Here is a 25,039-nt window from a genome sequence, read left to right on the forward strand (position 1 = left end):
CTACATGTAGGCGAAGGAAAGAGTGAGCTCAAGTGACATTTCCACTGCCTCCTCCCGCTGGCTGCAGCAGCAGGAGGGTCGCCGCCTCCGTCGTTCCGCTGATGGAAGGAGACTTCTGGTGATCAGAGCTGCAGCTTCGGCCCGCCGCGCCATCGTCGACACCCTGCAAATTCAAATTCAAACATCAGATCAGTGATTCAACAGTGGTCTCATCAGATGCTTCCATGAACTGGAGCCTGGAACTGGACGCCGTCAAGACCGCCGACGTCAAGGGGCTGGAGGCCGCGGAGTGCTAGGAATCCAACAACGAGAACGAGAAGGAATACAGCACACTTCAAATACCTTTATTTAGCGGAGGGAGAGATGCGCGAGGAGGGGGCTCGACAGCAGGAAGTGGAAGATGAGGCTCAGGCCGGGCACGACCACAGACCGGAGGACGAAGACCCCAAGAAGCTGCCACCAGGGGAAGGTATGGGAGAGGAGGCAGGTCCGGAGCTCCTCGACTAGGACCCATTGAAGACGAGGACGGCGCCTTCGGCCAGCTGTCAACGAGCAAGGTCCAAGATCCAGATCCGGCGGGCAAGGTCCAAGATCCAGATCCGACGGGCTCAGAAGCTATGCAGACGGGCGAGCGGCAAATCTCGAGTGCTGGAGACCTGCGCGGCGATACAGAAGGGCTGAGAGGAGATGCAGGGGGTGCAGGCGCAGTTACTACCGCCGCCCGCCTCGACTTGGCCGGCGCCGGTGGCACTGCTGCGGCTGGCCGCCTAGCCCCCATGGGCACTCTTCAAGCAGCACATCCGGCCTCCCTGGAGGCGCCGGAATCATCCATGCGGCAAGGCTACCTCAATAGCCGACGGGCTACGACTGCTGGTGGGTCGGGAGGGGGTGGAGAGCGCGCTCTTCATGGCCTTGCCCCGAACTCTGCTGGCGTGGGGTGCGACGCTGCAGACCACATCATCAATGGCCCGCAGCCGGCATCAACATCGACACGTGCCTCGGACCAGGGGGCACAGCTGGCACGCGCGGAGGGAGCATGGTTGGATACCGTAGGCGACGCGACGCGCTACGGCGGTGCCAGGGACATTAACCCCTCTGCTGCTGCGCCGGCGACGGAGGTGCGCATGGATGGCCACGGCAAGTGTGAGGTAATCGAGAAACTTTCACAAAATTGGGTTGTTGTGTTTGAGCTTCACCGTCCCGAGGCGTCGAACGATCCTATTCGGGGTGCGCCGAGGGGGAAACGGAGTTACGGCGACGCGGTGCGCTCGCGTCCACCATCTGCTCGGGTTAATGCCCAACAGAGCCATCTGCATAGCAGAGTAAAACCCCAATGGAGGCCGCTGCTCGTGGCGGGGAGGTCCGGCCCGTCGGTGGGCTATAAAACCTCCTTCGCCGGTAGATGCTTTCGATGCCTTGGGCAAGACCATAAACTCGTTGATTGTCGCGACCCTATCCGCTGTCTGGCTTGTCGCCGCAGCGGCCACCTTGCCCGTCACTGCCCTGCAAAGCGGTCGGGTTTCCATCTACCACTGATCCAAACCAGACTAAAGCCCCCCTACATCCTCCATCCATTCCCGCCTTTCCTTCCATAAGCAAGTAGCGCCGAGCATCTAGAGCCATCTCGTCTTCCCTGCGCTGATGCAGGGGGATAGAGAGCTGGACGCAGTCAAGGGGTGCGAACAGGAAACTGCCAAGGAGCCGCCGACCCAGGCGAAGGAGGAGCTGATGGCCTGGTACCTGGGAATGCTGGAGAACCGCCTGACTTCGGGCAGTGCGACAGTGATTACTTCGCTAGACATGATGACGGAGGCCACCAGGCTCCACACCAATGCTGTGCTCCTGGTGGCGTGGGCCAGGTTGCCGCATGTCGACATCAACATTGGTGACGTGAGCAGAGTCGTGGCCGGCTGCGTTCGCATGCCGTCGAATGAGATGCGCACGACACGCCACCGCCCGGAGGACTTCATGATTGTTTTTTAGCAGACTCACCAGAGGACCCTAGCACTCTGAGTTGGCACTGTGCGGGTGAGGGGCGTCCTCTTCAATGTCATTTCGTGGCGTGAGCATGCTCATGGCGGGGAGGTCACCTGGTGGTACCACGTCAGGATGGCCATTGAGAGCCTGCCTAGGCACGCTTGGAACCTCACGGCACTCGGGGAGATGCTGGGCGAGGTCTACCTCTTCGACAAGATTGACCGCGCCACGTTCGGCCAGCAGGATTCGGACATGCTATACTGCTAGGCCTGGATGTGGTTCCCTGACCTACTACCGCACGCCAAGACGGTGACCTTTTTCGAGTACGGTGTGGGCCAGGTGCCGCTAGTGGCCGAGATAGGGGCGCGGCCCAGGGAGGTGGCTCCACCTCCGCGTGGCATGAGCCACAACTTGCTCATCCACCTAGACTTGGTAGAAGACTGGAGCCCCCTAGGACTCGTACCCCCAGCTCGGGGCAGAGTGGGGCTCCCTCCTCTGTTTCTTCTAAATCGGATGAGTACCCTAGGATCTACAACTTTGATGACTGGTCTCCTAGTGTGCTGGATGGCCTCCACGCGAGGCCAGGGCCAGATGCTTACCGCCCACCTCCTAGGGCCGCACCTGCCAGAGGATATGATGGCGACAACAGAGATGGCGATGGCCAACGGCGCCACTCTCAGGGCTTCCTTGATCAGGGCAGGCAGGCACTCAACCTACTGCACTGTGTTGGAGACTCCACCAACAATGGGGGTGGTAGCAGACAGCGCACCTGCTCCCCACCACCGACCAGGCAATGGAATGCTGATGTGGGTGATGAGGCATCAGAACGAGGCGGTCGTGGTAGGCAGCTGGTGCATGACGGACATAACTCCCCGTGCATGTGTGATCCGCTGCGATGAGAGGATGCTGACTAGGAGTGCCGTAGATCATGCTCCCCTATGGCCAAATCTCAACACGGGGAGGTGGCCATGTTGGCTAATACGGAGATGGACTTTGGCAAAGGGGACCTCGGCTCTGCCCTGCTCTTGGGGACACTTCCCAAGGCAGTTGGAGCACCACCACCACCACCAAGACACCCGGACCCAATGCTGGACTTCTACAAGGAGACGTGCACCGGTGACCTTTGGTCTACACTCACCCTCCCCCTTAGTGACTACGACCTAATGATCGAGGAGGCACTGGCAGCGTGTGAGGCTATGATGACCAGGCCGCTGTCTTTCTCCCCGCCTGGAAGCCCATTGCTGGAGGAGCAGCGATCTCCGGTGTATGTGGCAAACTGTGGAGCCAACTAGGACAAGATTGTGGAGTTGAACAAGGAGGCGGCTGCCTTGGGATATGGCAATGTGATCCACTTCGGACCTAGGGTGCAGCAAGAGATTGAGGGCTAGGTGATCACCACTGGCATCACTGAGCAGGTCGCGGAGCTAATACTGGAGGACCGTAGGAATGCTATTGTCGAGAGCATGTTTGTCCCCTACGAGCAGCCTATCCTAGAGACACCGGCTGCACCAGAGCAGAACAGCAAGGCTGCTGTCCGGACAAAGGTGCTGAAGACTACAGTGGGGGCCTGAGGAGGAGCACCAGGCAGCTAGCAAAAGGCTACTCAGTGTCGGTGCACAAGCATGCAACTCACAGACTGATTAAGGCATTCGAGGCAGTGGGGCCGAATGAGCCGATTGGAGATGAGGCAATGGCGGCCTTTGCCAACCACTTTGCTGAACCGTTATCCCTAGAGCAGATTGCAGCAGTGCGGAAGCTTACTTCGCTGGACAACAGCCCGGTGATTAAAGCAGCAGCACAGTTGGCGGCAGTTGAGGGAGCTGAGGCCATGGAGGATGGTGGAGCCTGAAGGGGTATGCACTAGAGCCTATGCAAGGCAAGGCTGTGTCATGTTAATCGGTAGAGTGTTATGTGTAAGGGAGCACTGTCGAGCGGTGTCAGTAGGGATCATGTCCTGCCTGTTATTGGGGCAGTCTATCAAGGGAGTAGCCCTGTGTTTGTGTCCTGATTAGGAGAGTGCTATGGTCTATTTGCAGTGTATTGTGGCTGGTAGTGGTCAGAACTTGAGGTTGAGTCATGCTCAGATTTGGAATGTGCCTAGCTGAAAGCTCTAGTTTGGTTTTGGTAAATTGATGAAACCCTAAGTGCTAACCTAGTTTATCAAGTGATCATGACATAGGTAGCACACTTCAAGTAGAGAAGCTAATGAAGATCATAGCATGACAATGGTGATGGCATGGCGATGATCAAGGGCTTAAACTTGAAATGAAGAAAGAGAAAAACAAAAAGCTCAAGGCAAAGGTATAAACCATAGGAGCTATTTTGTTTTAAGTGATCAAGACACTTAGAGAGTGTGATCACATTTAGATTTGATAGCTGTACTATTAAGAGGGGTGAAACTCGTATCGGAATGCAGTTATCAAAGTGCCACTAGATGCTCTAACTTATTGCATATGCATTTAGGATCTAGTGGAGTGCTAACACCCTTGATAACATTTGTGAAAATATGCTAACACATATGCACAAGGTGTTTGCAGGGTTGAGATGAGTTTGGGTCCCTCTCTCGCTGACCGGGCGCTTTTGGAAAAATGAAATGTCTATTTTCTATTGCGCTGGATGCAAAATTCTTGGTGGTTGGCACATTGGAGTAAGGGTGAAGAAGTTAGAGTTGAAATGGAGTTGATCGAATTGATGCTGGCGTCGGTCTACTGACCGGACGCTGGGTCACTCAGCGACCGAACGCTGAAGGGCTACGTCCGGTCGAGCTGTCAGACGGCACAGTGGGTAGGGTTGAGCACCGGACGCTGGTCTGCGTCCGGTCAAGGTGGACCGGACGTGTCTGGTCGAAAAAACATGCCTCGGGGAGCTTACTGGAAACGACCGGACGCTGGGGCTTCAGCGTCCGGTCAGTTTTTGACCGGAGCGTCCGGTCAGCTTCGTAGCTATTGGAATCTGACGAACAGCGTTTGAAGGCGATGACACGTGGCGTCCATCGGGCGACCGGACGCTGAGGGCCAGCGTCCGGTCAGTATGACCGGAGCGTCCGGTCAGTTTTGCCCAGTGAAGGGGTATAACGGCTCTATTTGATTGGGGCTCTATTTATAGCCCCATGGCCAGCTCAAGGGAGCTCTCTTGCACATTTTCATTGACATAGCAACCTTGTGAGCCTAGCCAAAGGACTCCCACTCATCTACATTATTGATTCATCATCATAGTGAGATTGGGAGTGATCCAAGTGCATTGCTTGAGTGATTGCATCTAGAGACACTTAGTGATCGTGGTTCGCTGCGGATTTCGCTTGTTACTCTTGGTGGTTGCCGCCACCTAGATGGCTTGGAGCAGCGAGGATCGTCGAGTGGAGGTGGTGATTGTCTCCGGCTCCGATCGTGGTGATTGTGAGGGGTTCTTGACCTTTCCCCGACGGAGCGCCAAAATGTACTCTAGTAGATTGCTCGTGACTTGTGTGATCCTCATCTTGTGTTAGTTGTATGGTACCCTATTGAGGGTTTGGCGTGTGAAGCCAATTAGCGCGTGAACCTCCAAGTGAGTGAATCGCCACAACGAGGACTAGCTTGCCAGCAAGCAAGTGAACCTCGGTAAAAATCATTGTCTTCATCATTGATTCCGAGGTGATTGGTCATCATTGTTATTCATCTTCATGATTGATTGGTTCATTCATCTACATGTCGGTATAACCCTCTTGATCACTCTCTTTACTTTACCGCAAACTAGTTGACAAGCTCTTTAGTGTAGCTAGTTGTGAGAGCTTGCATGCTTGGTTGGTGTGGCTCTTTAGTTAGCCTTTGAGAGCACACTAACATAGGGTAGTGTCATTGATCTTGTGTGAATTGACACTATCTAAACTAGAATTGTGGTAGGTGGCTTGCATTTTGAGTAGGCTAGCGCAACACTCGCTTCGCCTCATAATTGTCTAACCATTTAATTAAGTGTTGTTGTAGAAATTTTTATTAGGCTATTCACCCCCCTCTAGCCATTAGGACCTTTCACTAGCGCCCTTGGAATGATTGAAGAACGAGGCCAGGGGAGTATGTGTGTGTTGTTGTCTATCACTTGTGTTTGCCTTCAAGAGTCAATCCCAGTAGCCTACTTGTTTTGTTTATGGATAACAGTGACCTTACTGTATTGACATGGAATGTAAGAGGCCTAAATGATGCTGCTCACCAAGAGCTTGTCAGAGAGACTGTTAACTACCCGCGACCGATGATAGTGTGTTTACAGGAAACCAAACTCAGCAGTTTCAGCAATACCCTTGCCATGGAGACCTTTGGGCAATATCTGGACTCCTACCTTGAGCTGGGGGCCCAGGGGACTAGAGGTGGCATACTCTTGGCATGGAATAAGGATATGATCTCAATGTCAAATGCAGTGAACAGAGTTTTCACCATCTCAGCTATGATCAAAGTTGCCTCCTCTGATACCTAGTTTCTAATGACTACATGTTATGGCCCAGTAGATGATGGCAGAAAAGAGGATTTCCTTGCTGAACTGAATGCTATCAAGCCAGCTGCTAGGGTACCATGGATCATCCTAGGAGATTTTAACCTAATCTACCAAGCCAGTGACAAAAACAACCTAAACCTCAACAGAAGACTGATGGGAAAGTTTTGGAGAGCGTTAGATGAATGCGAACTCATGGAGATTGCACTGTAGAATAAGAAGTACACATGGTCAAACGAAAGGGACAACCCTACCTTGGTGCATTTAGACAGGGTGTTTTGTAACCCTGAGTGGGAGGCGGCCTTTCCAAATTTCGCCTCAAATGCTCTAGCAACGGGAGCCTCAGACCACTGTCCACTGTTTCTCACCCGACAGGATCGAGTGGTTAGGAAAGTGGTGTTCAAATTTGAAAACCATTGGCTCAAGGTGGATGGCTTCCGGGACGTGGTCATGAATGCCTAGAGCAAACCATAAGCGGGCTTAGCGCAAACTGTGCTGAGCAGACGGCTAGCAGAGACGGCGCATACGCTAAGAAGCTAGAGCAAACTGCTTTTCAGTAATGCACGCCTTCAGCTGTACATTGCAAATGAGGTCATCTTCAGGTTGGATGTTGCCCAAGAAAGCAGACGACTATCAGAAGAAGAGAGTATTCTACGGCAGGATCTCAAAATTAGAATCGTGGGCTTAGCGTCGATTGAGAGGAGTAGGAGAAGACAGGCTTCTAGAATAAACTTTATAAAGGTAGGAGACGTATGTACAAGATTCTTCCACCTGAAGATGGCAGCCAGGAAGAGAAGACAATACATACCATTGCTAAAAAATAGGATGGTGCCTTGGTGTGGGCTCACGATGACAAACAATGGGTCCTGTAAGACTATTTCCAAGATCTAATTGGAAAGAAGATACAAAGGCTATAGACCTTCCAATGGCCACAGCTGCAGCTAAACGCATTAGGCCAACTGCCTGGCCTTGAACTGGATAGGCCCTTCATAGAAAATGAGATTCAGCAGGCAATAAGAGATCTTCCCAGTGAGAAGGTGCCTGGCCCAGATGGTTTTACTAGTGATTTTTACAAGCATTGCTGGGAAATCATCAAGCCAGATGTTCTCGCCGCTTTTCACGCTTTCTACATACACCACAATGGGGCTCTGGAACACCTAATCCGAGCACATGTGGTGCTGATCCCCAAGAAGGAAATTGCGATGGAGCCAAAGGATTCTAGACCAATAAGTCTGATCCACTCCTTTGCAAAGTTACTGACAAAGGTGATGGCGAACAGATTGGCGATGTATATAGATAAGCTAACCTCTAGTTCTCAAAGTGCTTTCATTAAAAGGAGATGCATACAGGAAAACGTCTTGTATGTCAGGGGGCTCGCACGGCACTACCACCGCACAAGAACACCTGCCTGCCTCATCAAACTTGACATAACAAAAGCATTTGACTCGGTATCATGGTAATACATGATTGAGCTACTTGACAAAAGAGGATTTCCGACAAGATGGCTGGACTGGCTGGCAGCGATCCTCAGAACATCGTCCTCAGCAATACTACTCAATGGTTGCCCAGGTGACAACATCAAGCACCGGATAGGTCTTAGGCAGGGTGATCCACTATCACCCTACCTGTTCATATTGGCAATCGATGTACTTAATAACATCTTCGACATTGCCACGCAGCAAGGCTTCCTATCAAAACTAAAAGGTAGACATGCAAGCCTCCGAATATCAATGTATGCTGATGATGCGGTAATCTTCAGTAACCCAAGATGACAGGACATTACGTGCATCATGGAGATCTTGAATGCTTTTGGTGCAGCCACATTATTACAGATAAACATGCAAAAGAGCATTGTGGCCCCGATCAGATGTGTGGGCCTAGATATGGAACAGATACTACAAGATTCCCCTGGACCAAGAGTGGCTTTTCCAATGCAATACTTAGGACTACCTCTCACACTTAGAAGGTTAAGAATGGTGCACCTGCAGTACATCCAAGATAGAGCTAAAGGGAGGGTGGCTGGCTGGCAAGGGCGCTTGCTAAATGTTGCTGGGCGCAGGGAGTTGGTGCGCTCTGTGCTTAGCTCCCTCCCGGTTTACCTGCTGACGGCTGTGAAGGTACCCAAGAATTTCTTAAAAGAACTAGACAAACTGCGTAGAAGGTTCTTGTGGGCTGGCGACAAGGAGCTAACTGGAGGGAAATGCAAGGTTGCATGGAATAAAGTATGTACGCCAACAGGTAACGGTGGTCTAGGCATCATCGAACTTGAGAGGTTCAGTCGAGCACTGTGGCTTCGGTGGCTCTGGTTTTCGTGGGACGACACTGACAGACCCTAGAAAAGAATGGAGCTGCCGGTTGACAATAGTGACATTGCACTCTTCAATGTTGCTACAAGTGTGGTCCTAGGAAATGGGAACAAGGCTAAGTTCTGGTCCTCTCGCTGGCTACATGGTCAAGCACCTGCAACATTATACCCAGACTTGTTCAGACATAGCAAGAGGAAAAACAGAACAGTTTGTGATGCCCTGGATGATGATAACTGGATCAGAGATGTCGACTATAGCATGATGGAGCGGGTGGTTGAGGAATTTATATCACTGTGGACTTGCTTACAAGAAATCTCTGTCCAGTCGGCAAATGAGGATAGGATCACCTGGCTTCACACAGCGGATGGCCAATACATGGCAAGATCGGCATATAGAATACAATTCCTTGGAATGGCCTCATCCATGACAGCTAAAATCACATGGAAAACAAAGGTGCCGCCAAAATACCGATTCTTCACTTGGTTGATGCTGCAGAACCACATTTAGACAGCTGCAAGGCTAATGCTTAAGCAATGGCCAAATGACTACTTCTGCCAACTCAGTGTAAGGAACCTGGAAACGGTCTCACATCTCTTTCAGGAATGCGGCTACTCGAGGAGTGTTTGGGACAAGGTGGGCTCTTGGATCTCGGCGGCTGCTCTAAGGCCGACATACTGGACACAAACGGAAGATCTGGGGCAATGGTACGCTGACATGGCCAACGGTGGAACAAGAGATGCAAGAGACGGGGTACGCTCGATGATCATGCTGACAGCCTGGGAAATATGGAGGGAGAGGAACAATCGGGTGTTTCAAAGATCCTCGAGAACGCCGGAGCACGTCTTCAGAGCCATACAGAAGGAAGCAAGGACGTGGATACGAGCCAGAAATAGAGGACTAGAAGGACTGTTGCCTCCACTGGAACAACCTTCTATAGATGCTATAAATCCTATGTAAGATACAACTCTAAAACGTAGGGGTGGCATGACTCTCAGTCTCTTACTAGGATGTGAAAGCCATGCAAATTGATGATCCTTATGCCAAACCTTTGTAAATAATATGCTCTTCCCTTAGCCGGTAATGGATCTTTCAAGAAAAAAAAAGAACGAGAAGGAGCAGCTGATCCCCCTCTACGTCCTGGAAACACCCGTTCGGGAGCTCTCCCATCCATGACAAGCTGTCCCCGTGCAAGGACGCCATGGACATCTTCTAGGACCTCCTGGACGCAGCGTACAGCCCTGCGCTGCTCGCCAAGTCCGAGGACCTCCTCAAGGACACCGCGGCGGCCACCGAGGACGACTATATTACGGCAGCTACCGCACGAACCCCATGAACTGCCGAGGTGTCCAAGCTGGTCGCGTACTCGCATCCGAGGTCCTGACCTCGAAGCTAAACGCCGCCGCCGCCATGTCCGAATCCTGCCCTGCGCGGACGTCGTGGTGCCGAGAACGACGCGATGCAATGCATTGGGGGAAGGGGGAACGAAGCAAATGAGGATGGGCGGCACTGACCTGGTGACGCGTGACGTTGCCGTCGTCGTCGGCGACGGTAGCCAGCCTCGGCGCAGAGCGCACGGAGCACGTCGTTCTGGTCGGCGTGCTTCGGCAGCGCGTACCCAGCGTTGGCGCGCAGGCCAGCGTAGATCCTGGCGGCGACCTGGCGCCGCCTCCACTCGCGCTGCCGGTTGTTCTCCCGCTCCCGGGGCGTCGGGTGCCGCAGAGACGTCGTCAGCCTGCCGCCCCGGCCGCGGCACCGCACCGTCCACGGCCCCTGCGTCGAGCGGATGCAGCCCTTCCGCTGCGCCACTGGCGCCACCGCCATTGCCGCCGCCTCGCCCTCCTCTCTCCCAGCTCCGGCCTGCCGCTCCGTGGTCTCCGTCGTCTCCGATCGATCACACACACTGACACAAACCTACACTAGCACCAGTCGCAGCACGCTCGCTCTCGCCCGGCCGCTCACTCAACTCACGACTGATCGGTCTCTCCCTCTCACTCACGAGTATTTATAGGCATAGGAGGTTCATGCATGTGTGCCTGTGGACTGAAAAACTGCTGCTTCTTTCACATTGCGAAAAAACAAGTGCTCCTAGTTCATGAAGGAATGCTCTTGTTGCTGTGTGCATGTAAGTTTCTTGGCATCTCTCTCTCACTCACAATGTGTGTGTGTGGGTGAGTGTCTGAGTGAGAGAACGCCAGAACGGAGAAGGAATAATGTAGTTGGGAGCATGTAACATCTGTGCTGAGCACTGGGGCTGTTCCTGTACTCTACAAGAGGATGCCGGAGGTGCTGCAGGCTATTTCCAGAAGAAGAGGAATATTTTCGCCGCAGTACATACAACCAATGGTTTCAAGTCCCTTTCTGCATCCTGCCTGCCTTTTCAGTCTTCAGCCATGAATGCCTTTGCGTCTCTTTTACTGACCGCCTCTATGTCTATGCACGCAGATGCTGGTGTACTGCCTAGGCTGCTTCAGAGTAGTGCCTAGAGATCAGACGTCTATCCAGCAGTTGGAGAAAGTTAGTACAATGTTTTATGCATGGTAACGCATCAAATTGTGCATGCAGGCTCTAGCTTTCGGCGATCAAAACATAATGTTTTTTTCGTTCTCTGATGAGGAGATCAGAAAACTTGAATCAGTTCCTGATGGTTTTTCCGATTTCTGTAATTTCTTGGTTGTTCAGTATCCGTGCATTTGTTTCGAACGCTTCTGTTTTCCTGTTAGTTTTTACTCGCTTCGACTGAGTAAAATTTGATGGTCAAAACTCAAAACGGGAGCAATGCAAGGACCAATTAAGGAGCATCATATTTTGATGAGTCATGACATATCTGCCTTAGAATCCCAAAATTCTCGTGTAGGCGTACATGCGTTTGGGGTCAAGGTTCAGTCAGGTGTGCCACACCACGCTGCTCCTGCAGCCACTGGTCCTCTTTTGACTAGGGTATTCATGCTCATCGGCTCATCGGTTGTGTATGTGCATGCAGGATTAATAACACCACATACCATATGTTAACCATGCCGTGCTTCAGAGTTCAGAGATGCGTGCAGCTGCATTTTTACTGAAGGAAGAGAGGCCCGTAAAGAATTTTTGAAAGCTGCGTATGTACAGGTAGGTACAAACAAATGAGCAAATCAAAAAGGGAAATGAGAGTAAGTTACCATGGCATGCTTGAGAATTCAGAGATATGCGGCTGCATTTTTACTGGGAACAAAAACTTTCTGAGCTTCCTGTAGACCTGTATTAGGAATTTAGGACACGATTTACTGTTTGGACCGGCAGTAAGTTTTGTGATACCGCTGTGCATGCGAAGATCACCGGAAATAAACTTTTCTTGATGTCATGATAGATCATAGCATATTCTAAAATACCATGGGCATCTTTATCCAGCTGCCATTTGCAGAAAACATCCCTTAACTCCTCAGAGCCTCTTATAAGTGCATAAATAATGCAGGTAATCTCGGGGCTCTCTATACCAACTAACTAATTAAGCTTGCTCAGACTTCTAAATGAAAGATTAATGTGCTGCACTTTACATGCTCAAACCAATATGTCTCTAATGCAATGCAAGAGATTGCATATAAATAGTAGAAACGAAACCACCTTCTGTTCACCCAAAAAATCACATCATTTCATATCAAAATTTAGAACCATCCTGGTATGGGAGAAGCAAGGCACTTGTGACTGTGAGTAGCAACTAAACGAGCAGGTGGAGACAAAAAGGTCCAGCACTCAAGGAAGAAAAAGATGGTGAAAAGTGAAACAAAAAAGGCACAGAAGAAGAGACTAGAAGAGCTCATGCTGCGCCATCGTGTTCATCTCAAACGTTCAGTTCAGAGACACACAAAGGCAGCCCTGATTCCTGGGATGAGACACGGGAATATTGACGCGCTGTGCCAGGTGAATGGAATTGTTACTGCACTTCTGCACACACACAACAGACAAGGATTGGCTCCTCCCATTCTCTGCAGGAGTCCTCATGGATGTTCCATCCGTCATATCGGTGAACGAGAATACTGGCCGGGCTGCTGACTGCTGTGGAGTTGTGTGGTGCCAGTGTGCCACTCTCTCCGCCAGTGTCGCCGGCCAATCTTTCCGGTCTGTGATGATTGCATGCGCGCGGGATATGTGCTGTGCGGCAGTGGAAAGAACTGACGCCCACAGCAGAGAGCCTTTCCGGCGCTCTGCTGCTCTCCCTTGGAATGGCGCGAAAGGCACCAACCTTGGTGTCGTCTTCCAGTTCCACCGGGAAAAGGGGCCAGCGGCGGGCGTCGTGCGTCGTCTGAGCTGCGTTCCAGGATTTGAAATGACTCCGCCGCTTCCTTCTCCGGGAGACACTGCATTGCCCCAGGGACGCTGCCGTGCACGTGGCGGAAGACCGTAGACGTTGCAAGGAGCTTCGTTGCCGATGACGCAGCTCAGTTGTCATCAAACTGTACAAGCAAGAGGCGTCGATCAGCCCGGTGAATCGAGCCATCGAGGTAGGAAAGAGTGTCGTCAAGCTCTTCGTTCCTCGGTCCGCTCGAACGAAGTGTAGTCGCCTCGTGCTTGCCGGCGGCGAAACCACATTCCGACACCCGTGGCTGTGGCCTGGACTGTAGTATGTGCCTGATGCATGAGCGTGGAGAAGGTGGTGTGTGTTCGAGGCCGCCGTGATGATCGAGCGAGCCCGTGGATGTCGATGGACCATGGGCCATGGCGAAGGCCGACTGAATCCATCGGTTTCGCCATCGCTACAGCAGCCGTCGGCACCATCGTGTTTCTGACGACGTTTTTTTTTCAACCAGACGAATGGATTGGGAATTCTGGGAGCCCTTTTTTTCATATCGGGAATTTTAGCTTCCATTAACACCACCCAGGTCCCAGGACACCGGAGACTAGTTCAGCTACAAAATTCGGTGCTTGGCCCATGAACGCATGAGAGCCAGAAGTAAGAACACACGTACCAGATATGCGATCGGCCACCTTGTTACAGGTCTTAGAAGTTAGAGTAGAACATACAGAAATGGTACCATAAGTTATCGGATTAAACAAAGCCCCATACCACATGGCAATGCAGGGCTAGTGGCTACAATCCACCATTCCACCACCTCTGTTGATTTGGACGCGCCGACCAGCAGAAATGCGTCCATTTCCAAAATGATCGTCGTCATTGAAGTGCAGGGGAGGGGACAGGCGACTCGGGGAATGAATACTCCTGCACAGCAGTACAGCACCTCCCTTCAAGAAATTCACCTGCACTGTTTCGAACAATGAAGCCCAGCCTTCATATTGGCCCATCCCGACACCGAGACTCCGAGAGGCCGTGAGCTGATGATATAGACCGGGTCGTGCGGTCCATTGGGCTGAATGGAGGAACAATTGGGCTACGTACTGGCGTCGCGGCGGGTCTATCTTCATGGGCTGTTGCTGGGCCGTGCTGCCCGTGACCCGCGACACCAGGCAGATGAGAGCGAGTACATCCACTCATAAAAAAAAAAAGACGAGGGTCTCGTTTAGATTACGAAAAAATTTCAACCCGATGAATAGTAGCACTTTCGTCTTATTTGACAAATATTGTCCAATCGTGGACCAACTAGGCTCAAAAGATTCATCTCGTGATTTCGAACTAAACTGTGTAATTAGTTATTTTTTTACCTACATTTAATACTCCATGCAAGCGGCTAAAAATTGATGTGATGGAGAGAGAGTGAAAAAACTTGGAATTTGGATGGCATCTAAACAAGGCCGAGGACGAGTACAACTCTGCCTGGTGTTTTGTTTTGGGCAGCATGAATGCAGGACGGCGAAGCATGATGAGAAAGAAACTCGTGACGTCGTACTGTTTCCGGCTCGGGCCTCACCCCGGTCCACGGTCCTCGTCGTCTCTGGTGAGCACAGTACATGCCGGCATCCCCCATCCTGCATGATACGGTGAGGTCCAACGAGCGAGCAGCCGAGCACCCATGACCCATCGTGCTCATGCTCGTGCAGTCGTGTTCAACCGAGCCAAACCAAACGCCCCACCTCCTAAACGCTGACACGTGCACATGCTTCTTCCTCTTCACTGTGGGCTTGGCCCGGGCTGTGCTCTAGCGCGGGCAACGCGGACCCTGGCCAGTGAATGGATTCTCACACGTGACTGTCTCCGACAAAAGAATTACATGAGCACGTAAACACAAATCGATACCACCAGATCTATACAGGAGATTCATTTTGAGTTGTCAAGCATAACCCAAATATAAATATTCTCTCTCTTAAAAACTCATTTATATAAATTTTTTTTTTAAATCTTATTGTTGGAGAAGATACTAAATAAATATTAAACTCTTTACCTATATAGATAACTAAAAGTTAAATAGATCTTATATTTTATATGTTATCGTTGGAGATAGCATGACCCGTCTCTACTTACCAAGCACCTTTGCAATTAATGCTGTTGTACTAGTGCTCCTTTCTTCCTTTGTCCCGAGCGGAGCCTGGGCAGCACGCAGCCTGTCACAATGCAGCCTCTCTTATTCCATGGTGTTTTTTTTCCTTAGGGAATGTTTGGATCTGGCTACTAAAATTTAGGAGGTGTACAGAATAATGTTATATTGGATGTTTGGATATTAATAAAAAAACAAATTACATAATCTGTCAGTACTTCATGAGATGAATTTTTAAGCCTAATTAATCCATCATTATCATATGTTTACTGTAGCAAAACATTATCAAATCATGGATTAATTAGGCTCAAAAGATTTATCTCGCAAATTAGTCGTAAATTATGTAATTAGTTTCATAATTAGTCTATATTTAATACTACATGCATGTGTCCAAACATCCGATGGGACAGCGACTAAAATTTAGGAAGGGCAACCAAACACCACTTTATCTCTGTGACTCTTCCGTGGTGCAGAGACAGAAGTGTTTCCTTGCGCAAGTCTCCCTCGCAGTCTCGCTTGGGATTTTTTTTATTTTTAACACTTCTTTAAAACTATTTCTAGATTTGACACTATTTATTTTTTATTTTTAAATTTAACGCTTTAGGACGTGCCAACTGCCATGGCTCGGCCAAACTATGCTACCGCGTCATGCATGGCGGCGCGGCGAGGCTATCACCGTGGCAGCGACCTAGACGCCGACCAATGACGTGACCTAGCTCTGCCGCACCACAGATCTTGACACGGCACCGACGCGCCATCGCGCACGGCGCGGCAGAAACTAACTAAACCCTAACGCGACGCGGCCTCCTCTTCCCTCTATCTCTCTCCATTCCTTTCTTTCCCTTTCACGCGCCCGCCACCGCTAGACGCTCGAGCTCGGCGCCCACGCCCGTCGCCGGCAGCCGCTGGTCGCACCCTCCCTTGGGTCCTCCACCTCCGCCAGCCGCTCCGAGGGTGGGGATCAGCCCCTTGGCCGGCCACGCCCTCCCTTGGTGGCCGACCGCACGGGCACCGCCACTGCTACTGAGGACGCCAGCGGTCCTCTCTGTCGTCGAGGTTGACCCCCAGAAGGTCTTCCCATTGTTGCTAAGGTATCCCCCTCCAAGACCCTTATTTTGGTGATTAATTTTTGAATTAATTGATTAGGGTTAGTGATTTGGTATAGTTTGGTATTTAGGTTTTAGGGTATGGTTAGGTAGTTAGGCTTTAGGTTTTTGTTAGTTAGGATTTTGGGTTTAGGGTTTGGTTAGTAATTTAGGGTTTAGGTTTTTGTTAGTTAGGATTTGGGGTTCAGGGTTTAGGTTATTGTTAGTTAGGACTTTGGCTTTAGGGATTGGTTAGGTAGTTAGGGTTTAGTTAGTTTCTAGTAGTAATGGTAGTTAGTATAGATACTAGTTTTGAAGTGTTGGTATTTAGTAGTGCGTGATACAACGATTTAGATGACTTGATGAAGTTTCCTCAAATGCTTTTGTAGATAGATTGTTATGTCCGAGTTTTTACGGAGGAAGTGTTAGGAAAGAAGATGGTATGTTTCAGGATATGGAAGAAGAATTGTAATGGTTTGATGAACCTCCTAGCTTCAACGACCTTTGTGTCCGTTTGAATGCAAAGCTTGACGGTGAATTCACACTGCAGGGAAGATTTAATAGTGGGAAGACTATGGCACACTATGTCCCGTGGTAGGAATCTTTGCTCTATTTGTAAAGAACCTGGTCACAAGGCTAGCAGACATATAAGACAAGGGCAGCAGGTGCATATAACATATATTTTATTATATTAATGTTAATTATTTGCTATGCTATTTATAACTACTATGTTAGTATCAATTATGATATATGTTTATTCTCTTATTTTGCATAATAGTTTATTCCTTTTACATTTACTTTATTTTTATGCACTAATGTTTCATCATCTTAAAGTACTCTTAATGTTTGTTCTAACACATTCATTTGAAATTTGAACCAGAATTGGGGATCATCATCCGTAGTACACCATTCTTGAGGTGCACTACGACAAGGACCATCGAGCCAAGCACCTGTCGGAGCTTCAGGAGGACTTGCTACCTCTTAGACTACGCACGCACCAGCCGCACCGCTGGGACGAGCGATACCGACTGTACATACAGCGTGCCGGCTTACTTGAGATCGTCCAGGTCTTCAACACTAGGCTATCAATCCTCGACCCTACACTTCTCACTGCTACTGTCGATAGGTATGATTTGATACACGTTTGGTTAAGTACAAAGCATTGATTTCTCTCATTGTTTGAATTAAAAACCTTCTTGTATTAAATTAAAAACCCACAGGTGGAGGCCAGAGACCCACACCTTCCACCTTCCTTCCAGCGAGATGACTATCACGATGCAGGACATGAAGATGATTCTATGTCTACGATTGGGGGTCTTCTAGTGACTAAGATCCTTGATAACAATCATTGGATGGACTTGGTGGAGCAGTTCTGTGGCAGAAGACCATTCGAGGACGAGAATGCTAAGAGAGCAAAGTAAGAATTTCTATATTCCAAACATTTACCATTTTGACACCAGCATATGTAAGTCTTTGGTTGGTCTCTTATATCAAAAAATATATGTTATGGTCTAAGTCTGTCGTTGATCTACATATTTTGCAAATTATTTTGCTATTTAAATGGAGGGGTAGTACATAGCTTTTATGATGTGTATTGTCTTTGTCTAATTTAATGTTTATTTTTGTTCCTTCAGCTCTCATGTAATTGTCCTTCAAAAGTTTTAGGAAGACATCCGGTGTCAGTTCGGTCTGGATAACAGAAAACTTTGGGTCATCGCTGCACCCATACGCTATAGAGCAGGAGATCGAGAGGTATGCTAGGGTGTGGCTGTGGCACTTCTTAGGCGCCTTCCTATTTTTCGACATGCCGAGTAACACCATCAGCTAGGCCTTCCTCAACATACTAAGCCAGCCATGGCAGAATATAGGAGCATACAGCTGGGTCAGCGCGGTCCTATCATGGATCTATCGTCAGCTCTGCGTTGCCTACCGACGCAGTATAGGAGGTGCCATCCTAGGAGGTTGCTCCCACCTACTACAGGTTTGGTGTTGGGAGCGATGGCCAATTGGGAGGCTCGTTGTTCATGATTTTACCTATAAGTGCATCGATTTTTTTATTTTCCTCAAACTCGATGCTGCACTTGTGACTGACTATTATATTCAATGTAGGCATGGAATCACGTGGACGTAGGACCGACTGCTTTGTATGTCTAGCAAGAAGCGGAGGTAGTTAGAGAGAACCTGAAGCGGCGGTACAGGCAATACTCGGACACGCTAGACGTCCTAACACAACAGCAGTTAATGACCACTTTGATACTGCTAGTCGGTGTTGTAAGAGTAGTGAGCGAACGACATTATTGATGGAGTGAATAATACGTTCGGCTTTACCATTTTGAGGCGAGGTATAGGGGCAGGACATATGAAGATGGTTGCCCTATGTGAGGAAGAAGTGACGGGTGCTAGAGTTGTCAAACTCTTTAGTGATGGGTGCTAGAGTTGTCAAACTCTTTCCCATTTTCGCACTGGATAGCCTTGACGTGGGTGCCAAATTGGGTGGAGGCATGGGCGATGAAGTGGGCAAGCATGTTGTAAGTGTCAGATTTGAGTCACAAAGGAAAAGTCCGCAAGTAGTGAGTGCAATCATCAAGTATGACCAAATAGTATTTGTAACCAGAAACACTAACAACTGGCGATGTCCACAAGTCACAATGAATAAGATCAAACTTGCTAGACACACGAGAGGTGGACGAATGAAAGGGCAGACAAACATGATGCCCTAACTGACAAGCGTGACATAGATCTGAACAGTCCTGAATATGACAAGAAACAGTAGACGCAAGCTTCGACAACGCCTCATGACCGGGGTGACCGAGACGCCGATGCCACAGTGGGAGGGAGCCTTGGCGACAAAGGAGTGTGCTAGAGGTAGGCATAGTGGATATAACAGGCGCAGCAGCAACAGGCCCTCCTCACCCAGCAGCAGCAGACACTCATCACCCAGCAGCAGCCTGCCGTCATCGCTGCCCCTAATGGCTCAGGACAGTGGGTCACCCCGGGGTACTACAATCCTGTGGCCAGCCTCCCTTCTTGGGACCAGATGACCCTCGCCTCCGCCTTTAGCACGACGTCGTTGACCCCTCCTTCATCCAACGAGTGGTACTTTGACATAGGTGCTACTTCACATATGATATCTCAGTCTTCCTCCCTTTCACATGTTCTATTCCCGCGGTATCCTACTCCTTCATCTATTGTTGTTGGTAATGGTTCCATGCTTCCTGTTACTGCCACTAGCTCCACAGAGTTGTCCCCTACTTTATGTTTTAATAATGTTCTTATGTTGCCACAACTTATTAAGAATCTCATCTCTGTGCACCAATTCACTATCGACAACAATTGTTCTATTGAGTTTGACCCCGCTGGTTGTTCTGTGAAGGTTCTTCCATCTCGGACCGAGATCGTCAAGTGCAATAGCTCTGGGCCACTATATCCACTACGCCTACCTCTAGCACACTCCTTTCAGGTCTGAGCGGCTTACACTCTTCCTACCTCTAGCACACTTCATATGCACGACCCTCGTGAGCCTCACCTTGCAGCTCTGAAGCGGATTCTGCGCTATGTTCGAGGCACTCTCCACCTTGGTCTCCTACTATGATCGTCTACTTCGGCTGATCTTATCGTCTACACCGACGCTGATTAGGCTGGTTGTCCAGACACCCGCAAGTCCACCTCGAGCTATGCTGTTTCTTGGCGACAATCTTGTCTCCTGGTCCTCCAAGTGCCAGAACACGGTGTCAAGATCCAGTGCTAAAGCCGAGTATCGCGCGGTGGCCAATGGAGTTGCTGAGGCCACCTAGCTACGCCAGCTTCTTCTAGAGCTGCATGCCCCTCTCTGGCGTGCCACACTAGTGTCTTGCGACAACATCAGTGTCGTCTACATGACCTCCAACCCGATACAGCATCAACAAACCAAGCACATTGAGATTGATCTTCACTTCGTCCGGGAGCGAGTTGCCATTGGTGATCTTCGTGTTCAGCATATTCCCACTTCTTCACAATATGCGGATATCTTCACCAAAGGGCTGTCTTCTTCAGTGTTTATGGAGTTCAGGTCCTATTGGGTTCATAAACCTGGGGTCCCTCAGGGATCGGCTTCTACGCCAAGGCTCAGTCCAAGAGTCTAAAAAACAACAGGGCAAAGGAACGGTCCAGCAACCGATCGGAAGGCCAAGCCTAGGAAGAGCAACACCCGCTCATCGGCTACTTCAGCCCACCTATCCAACCAGAGCACTCAATTCAGGTTCCAGCCGCCTTCGGATGGCCTCTCTGATCGAAAGGCCTGCCCTGAGCCCTACTTCCTACTCCGACCCTGTGACTTTGACCCCACTATCAGAGCTCGTAGGAACCCTGCTCACCGCTCTTCTTCGATCGGCGCACTTAGAGCCGACTAGAGCCATTCGACCAAGGGAGCCCCGTTCGGTAGGAACCAGAAGACCTGCGGAGAAAGGTAAGGCAAGGCTCACAAGTCAAAACCACTGTACTAGGGACCATACCCTACACGAAACAGTACTCTGTAGCCACCCTAACACAAACAGTATTATAGGCGCCGACATCTCCCCCTACAGTATTGTAGGGGCCACTAAAACTCCCATACGGTAAGCCCCCCATGTGTCTCTAAACATCGATCGCAGTATGTGCACCAGGATTTGTCGTACCGGGTGAACATAGTGTGGCTCCTCACATGCCACTAGGCATCAAATAATATTTGTAGGTACCGGCGTCCATCCTTCCTAAAGAAGATAGCCTGACCTCCCGTGCGCATCTGACATTCTACAACGACATCAATAGTGTTGGGGGCACCTACCATTATCCAATCTTTATTAGCGTGGGCAACAAGGCTTAGAAACATCCGTACTCTCTCTCTCTCACCTATAAAGCCATCTCCTTTATCTATAAAAGGGGATGCACTCCCTCCAACAAAGGAGAGGCCGACTTCTTCATGTTCAGACTCACTAGATCGATAGCTGACAACCCCTTAAGCATACGCTTGGACTTCTAGCTCATAGCAGAGTTCTAGTCACCCTCGGCCCTTCTAGTCGGACCCGACCGGGCCTCTTGAACACCCCTCCTTTCTTCTTCTCGTTTGTAACCTCACTATAGACTTCGAGCACCTGAGCTCAGGAATAAAGTCACCGACTGACCCCGACTAGACGTAGGGCATGTTGCCCGAACTAGTATAAATCCTATGTCATTGAGTGCTAGGCCACCTCTGATCACAATGTACAGCAAAACTACAAATATTTACTAGTTGGTCACTTTCTGCACCGACAGTTGGCGCTGTTCGTGGGGAAGACGTTGTATGTTCAACACTTTTTGGTCATCGGATGGCCCATTTTTCTACCACCCCCACCGTGGTGGGCTCGGGCGATACAATTCGCTTTGGCTCACTGGAGTTTCCCGCACTCTCGCCCGCTGGGATACGGGTTCCACCCATCTTCGCGCCATCCTAGGCCTTCCTCTTCAGAAGCCTGAACTTCGTCACCGACTGACTCGGCGTACTCCACCTCTATGAGGAGGCTTGTGACCTGGCACCCATCAAAGGGACATCCTCCATCGACTCCAGGATGTGTGACTTCGACGGCGCGGCATCTGCGCTTCATTCCGAGTAAACTCTCTGCTCAAACCCTGTTGTGAGTAATATACATGCTGTTATGTACTTACTATTCTCTATTTTTCACCGATTACCCAATGGAACCTCGTTGTCCCTAACGCAACCACCGTATGACCAGTTCCCCTATGGCCTCGCGTCTTCCATGGAGGCATACGCCCAGGGCTCCGAAGGATGCTCGCGCCGCCTCCTCTCGCATCTAAATTTGTGAGAATGGCGAGCTATGCTCCCACCTGTTTCTTCGACCTCATGGATGACGATGGTGAGAGTGACAGCTCCAACATCGGTGACATGGCACCTAGCCACTGTCCATCCCGGGAGTGCACCATGGCAGACCCTCTAGGACACCCACCGATAGAAGCGGAGTTCTCACGGACTCACGCCCCTCTAGGCCCTCATGCAGAGACCCCTGAGCTCACACCTGAGCACAGGGAGGAACTATGACAACGATGGCTGCATCAGCCACCGACTGCACTAGCACGCTCGGTGCACCACACTGCGCCCTGTGTGCATAGACCAGCGAACGATGCTTGGGGTCGTGTCCGTCAGCCCTAGCGCAATGTCCTAGTTCGGGGGACTAATCCTCCGTAGTTCGCTTGTGCTAGTCAGAACGTTGCCGCCGCGGCAATGCTCCTGCGCGACCTGCCCGAGCCAAATGACCCTCGTGAAATAGGCAATCCACCAGAACCTCCGGGCACTGCTAGAGACTGCCGCCATTCAATAGGCGGAGTACTCTGTATCGCAACACTGACTCGTGACCTCGCTCCCTGTCCAGGGAACAAGGACACAGCAGATGGGGCACTACACCCTATCACCGCAACAGCCATAGAGTGTGGCATAGGAAGCCGCAATGGCACCTCACCTCAACTTGACGACCGCCCCATACCGATCGCCTATCTACGCACGGCTCGGGTCGAACTGAGACACGCGCAGCGTCGACCGGAGTCCCAGCCCTGACCGCCTAGGACCACGGACCTTTGTCCAACACCTCCAGCAAGCGCCATTCCCATCGCGCTTCAATGGAGGCCACAACAAAGGTAAGGCCAAGCACTAGGATCAAGATGAGGGCCTCTCCACACAAAGAGGAAAAAAGAATAGAAAGGATCGCCGCCAACCGGCTAACTTTGTGTCGATCACCGTGGCCGATCATGCGGGCACATAGCCCTAGCAAGACCCTCTGGGCCACTTCCATGATCTCATGGAGAGCCCGAGCACCAACCATGACTACCCTGTCAAACACCTCTACAAGGACTGCCAGCTCCTCAAGCGCCTGCTGAGGTAACCGGTAGGCCAAAGGAAGAAAAAGGCGAGGAAGCAGCAACCAAAGAAGGGGGCGCAGCGGGCAAGGATCCAGACAACTGAAGGATGAAGTGATCCGACCAGAAGCCTACCAACTGAAGGACAATGACGATGACACTCTCTCCAAGGACCTTGGAATAACTATGTCATTTCTTATTTTCCTAAGTTTCAGTCTTACCTTTGTTTACTTAGCGAACGCTCCTGTAAGAGCCCCCTGACCCGAACACTTTTTGGCTTGGGGTGCTTAGGGGCTCCACTAGGGGGCTCTACTACCCCTCTATTTGTGTTTTTACCTTAAGTACTCTTTTACTTTCATATGGAGAAACTCCTTCCTACCCGAATGAAAGGGCAGTTCGTTCCTTTGATTTACCTTACGTAACTTTGCTTTAGAACATTCAGACTGATCGCACCCCGCCTTTTCCTATGGCTATGACCAGCCGAGCCTCGTGGGCCACGCCCAGGCTCACAAGGTTGCAGCCTACGGAACAAACGGGCAGGTACAAGAGAGAAAGAAATTTGAAACAAAATTATGCTAAGAGAGAACTAAGGAATGAAAGGGGACAAGCTTCCCCGAACGGAGCAACTCCATTACAAAAACAAAAACTGATTGCAGTCATTAAAACACACACGAACGTTTTACATAGGGGTTCCCCCCCATGAACTTAAACTTCTTACATTTACTAACTACTTATATTTATCAAGGTATTAATCCGACCTGGTGGCATCTACTGACGGCGCGACCGACGAAGGTGTAGGCTGCTCACTTCCCGACAGCACGACGTTGGGCTTGATCGGGGCCGAGGCGACGTTCCCCCTCAAACCAGGCTCCGTGCTATCTGCAGGCTTGGAGGCATCCTCTCCATGCATGCTTCGAGCCATGTCTTGACGACGAACATCTATCACCCACTCTGTGGAGACTTGCTCTGACACTGACCGCGCGTGCGGTAGCAGGCTCTCCCCGATTGACTGGATGTCCTCCATGCTCAGTCCTTTAGCATATCCACTGTAGATAGTGACGAAGTCTAGATTTGGGTGGTACATTGCCACTAAGGTCAGCACCCCCGACGCTCCATAAAATAACCCGCTCCTAACAAGGTCCTTGACCACGTCCAAGACCTCCGCCAGTTGAATTGCGGGCACGCTAGTACTTGGTGCCGACCCGAAGACTTCCGAGATGATGAGCTAGGCAGCATTGCGGATCTAGCTGAGCTCCCCTTCAAAAGCACGTCGCTCTTCACGGGACTTGGCCAGCTCCTCAACATTTTGGCTAAAGTTCGCCTTGGTCATCTCCAGGTCTCGCTCCAGCGCCTTCACCTTTTCACCCAGCTCTGCAAGAAGGGTGACAAGCTCAGAAACAGACTAGGGGAAAAAATCAACACCACGAGAAAACAAAAAGGTACGCACTAATGCGAGAGGCCTCAAGTGTGGAGAAATCCTCTGCCTGCCAAGCCACATGCTCGTGCAGCCAGGCACTCACATCCTCCATCCCCATCACCTGGTCCCGGAGCGCGAACACCTCCCGATCTGCTTCCAACCGGGCCCTCTGCTCTGCCTTCAGGGCCTTCTGTGCTGACTCTAGGGCAGCCCGCTCTGGCTCAAGGGCTGCCAAGGCCTCTTGAAGTGCTGCCTCGGTGTTCACCAGGGACGTCTATAGCCCTGCCTCAGTCTCCGTCTAGCGGGCTTTCGTCGCCTCGAGCCCTTGCTCGGCGATAGTCGCCCACTCTGCTGCACGCTGCCCCTCCGCCCGTGCCGCGGCCGCCTCGGCCACCCGGACCTAGGACTCGTGGCAAGCGGACTCCACCCGATGCTCAAGCTTAGCCATCCGGGCGTGTTCCACCTGTAGGAAGTAAGACTTGTGGGACGACACCTTCCTTATTTCCTGTTAAAAATAGGCATGCTAAAAACAAC

At 50.6% G+C, this 25,039-nt stretch overlaps 1 pseudogene; it reads right to left on the reverse strand.

The window, feature by feature from the left end:
- LOC136460208 (uncharacterized) lies at window positions 1–24,172 on the reverse strand (annotated as a pseudogene).
- Window positions 24,173–25,039: the final 867 nt, after the last annotated feature.

This window comes from Miscanthus floridulus, chromosome 6, assembly GCF_019320115.1.
Source record: "Miscanthus floridulus cultivar M001 chromosome 6, ASM1932011v1, whole genome shotgun sequence".
NCBI lineage: Eukaryota > Viridiplantae > Streptophyta > Magnoliopsida > Poales > Poaceae > Miscanthus > Miscanthus floridulus.